Genomic DNA, 3,405 nt, shown 5'->3' with positions numbered 1-3,405 from the left:
TTGCTTTGGCTATTAAGGATCTTTTGCAGTTCCACACAAATTTTAGGATCATTTGCTTTATTTCTGTGAAAAAATGCCATTGGGATTTTGATAGGGATGCAGTGAATCTGTAGATTGCTTTGGGTACTGTGGACATTTTAACAGTATTAATTCTTCCAATCCATGAGCGTGGAATTGTTTTCCATTTATTTGTGTCTCCTTTATTTTCTTTCATGAATGTCTTCGTTTTCAGTGTATAGTTCTTTCGCCTCTTTGGTTAAATTTATTCCTAAGTATTTTATCATTTTAATGCAGTTGTAAATGTGATTTTTTTCTTAATTTCTCTTTCTGCTAGTTTGTTATTGGTGTATAGAAATACAACAGATTTCTGTATATTGATTTTGTATCCTGCAACTTTACTGAATTTATTGATTATTTTAAGTTTTTTGGTGGACCCCAAAACTGTTTATCTTTATATAATATCATGTCATCTGGAAATAGTGTTCTTGCCTAATTGATCTGTCTAGGACTTCCAATACTATGTTCAATATAAGTGGTGAGAGTGGACATTCTTGTCTTATTCCTCCTCTTAGAGGAAACACTTTCAGCTTTTCAACATTAAGTCTGATTTTAGATGTGGGCTTTTCATATGACCTTTATTAGATTGAGGTATATTTCTTTTATATCCACTTTTTGAAAGTTTAGATCATAAATGGGTGTTGAATTTTGTTGTATGTTTTTTCTGTATCCATTGAGATGATCTTATGATATTTATCCTTCATTTTATTAATTTAGTGTGTCACATGGATTGATTTGTGGATGTTAACCATCCTTAAGTCCCTGACCTTTACCATTCTTTCTCTTTCTTCTACTAAATTTGGGCTTTCTTTTTCTTTTTCTACTTCCTTGACTTGTAATGTTAGGTTGTTTATTAGTGGTATTTTTGTTTCTTGATGTAGGCATTTACTGATGTGAACTTCCCATTTAAAACTTTTTTTTGATGCACCCCATAAGTTTTGGTATGTTTTCCATTTTAATTTGTCTCACGTATTTTTTTTTCTTGATTTCTTCATTGACACATTGACTTTTCAGAAGCATGTTGTTTGGTCTGCATATATGTATGAATTATCCAGTTTTTACTTGTTTTTTTTTTCTTCTTCCTGAGTAGAATGCTTTCATTTATATGAAATTAAGCTTCTGTGAATTTTCAAAATGTAAAAGTATCAAAGGTTTTACACAACATCAAATGAGAATCAGTAATGCTCACCTTCATATCCAAAAAAAAAAAAAAAAATCAAGTAGAGGTTCAACAATCATTACATAAAATCTGAAATGAGTGGCCCAAATTTTAAATTATCAGTAGATAGCTCTTCAATTTTAAGGGTCCCTCAGTATACTTTGGTTTGAAACAACAAAAAAGGACTATTTATTAAAGCATGAAAAATATTTCCAGAAAAGTGTCCAATTTGGAAAATGAAAACCGTAACCCTTGGTAAGTAGGAAAAATACAAACCATACACTGAACAGAGGGGAACAAAAAAGGCAACTGACCTTTATAGGAATCAAGACAACACCATGGACTTATATAAAATCTTCCCAAATCAGCAACATACCCTGTATTATCATGTTTAGAGCACTGTAATTAAAGCAAGATAGTTTTTTTATTAGTTACATAATCTAAAAAAATGAGGAAATTTTGAGCTATACCTCTAGAAGGACCAGAGTTGTCATTGAAATACACATTTTTTAAATGTAGGCCTCACACCCAGCATGGAGCCCAGTGAGGGACTTGAACTCATGACGCTGAGAGCAAGACTTGAGCTGAGATGGAGTCTGACACTTAACCAACTGAGCCACCCAGGCGCTCCTGAAATAAACATTTGAGAAATTGGGCAAAATTCTCATTTATGGGAAATACGTTTTTTTTTTCCACAAAGTGAAACTGAGAAAAATTGTATCAAATGAGAAATCTTTTTATCCAAAGTAATCTCTTTAAATAGCTCAATAATGCAATACTTGAGAAATGTAATTTTTCAACTCAGACTTGAAACAAATTATTCAATAAACATAATCGAATCTTAGTGCTTGGCACCAGAGTTTTCAAAAATTGAACAATTGTTTAAACCATCATACTGTTGTTCTTAAATCCCATTTTAAATTTTTTTATGTAGTGCTACTTTTTATTTTCTGAAGATAGTTTGTTCAGTCTAAGACAATCTAGACTGAACCCTGCAATGTACAAGCATGTCTCAGTTCACTTCAAACCAAATGGTCAGTCTTTTGTTTTTATCAAAATCATATTATAATATTCATAACAATTAACCAGGATTTATCTGTGAACAAGGAAGGACCCACAGGACATTGTCTGTGGCATTCTGTGGAAAGTCTGTTTGTTCCTTCTTTCTGCTTCCTCTTCTGAAACATTTTCATGAGCTTCTTGTTACTCCACTTTTTTCAAAGGTTGAGAAGATTCTGATAATAATTATTTTGGGGAGGGAAGGGTATGGCTTGATCTGTATCTTTTTGAAGGAAAAAGGCAGTGCAGCACAAATATTATACAGAGTCCCAATGATAGTCCTGAAAGCAGAGTTGCTAAAAGCAAAAACTGTACATTATCCCCAAACCCATAATCAAAGGTCTTCAATAAAATAGTTACAGCAAGTCCTGATCCATGAAGATAGCTGAAAGAGTGCTGACATACTATTCATCAGAACAGAATCTGGGCCAAACCATGATGAAATGGGTTCAGTACTTTTCCACTCTTTCTCATTTATAGTTTATGAAGTCCTTCTTATTCCTTGAGCCCTGATAGCACCTAAATTCACCATCTTAACAATAGTAGATGGAAGGAAGGGCAGTTATGATAAACCATCCACTCAGTCCTGGCTGCTCTATGACATCCCCTTTTGCAACATTAACCTCAAGATGTTCTCCCCATTAAGCAAAACTTCTCCATTCTGGTTGTAGATTCTGACAAGAAAGACACCATGGAGCATAAAATTCTATCATCCATTCTCCTTCCAGCAACTCTCTCCTGTTCTTGCCATGATGTTGGGCACGTCACTCTACTGCACATGGGTCCAGGGAACCCCACAAAACAACAGCAGGAGCCCTGCTACAGGAACCATGAGACTCCTGGAGGGTGTCATGTCTGGTGTTTGCCCCCCCCCCCCCCGCCACATCTCCGTTTTTACTCGTAATTGACTTCTAGTTTTATACCACTGTGGTTAGAAAAGATGCTTGATATAATTTCAGTCTTCTTAAATTTATGACAATTTGTTTTGTGGCCTAACATTATTTATTCTGGAGAATGTTCTGTGTGTACTTGAGAAGAATGTGTGTTAGGTTGCTTTTGGATGGAATGTTCCATATATATCTGTTAAGTCTATCTGGTCTAACATGTTGTTTAAGGTCAATGTTTCCTTA

General features: G+C 34.3%; 1 pseudogene; it reads right to left on the bottom strand.

The window, feature by feature from the left end:
- Positions 1 to 2,274: 2,274 nt before the first annotated feature.
- LOC123607247 lies at positions 2,275 to 3,128 on the bottom strand (annotated as a pseudogene).
- Between the last annotated feature and the right edge of the window lie 277 nt (positions 3,129 to 3,405).

This window comes from Leopardus geoffroyi, chromosome A2 (genome assembly GCF_018350155.1).
Source record: "Leopardus geoffroyi isolate Oge1 chromosome A2, O.geoffroyi_Oge1_pat1.0, whole genome shotgun sequence".
NCBI classification, from domain to species: domain Eukaryota; kingdom Metazoa; phylum Chordata; class Mammalia; order Carnivora; family Felidae; genus Leopardus; species Leopardus geoffroyi.
Note: the sequence above shows the minus strand (reverse complement) of the source record. Positions and strands in the feature narration are given on the sequence as shown.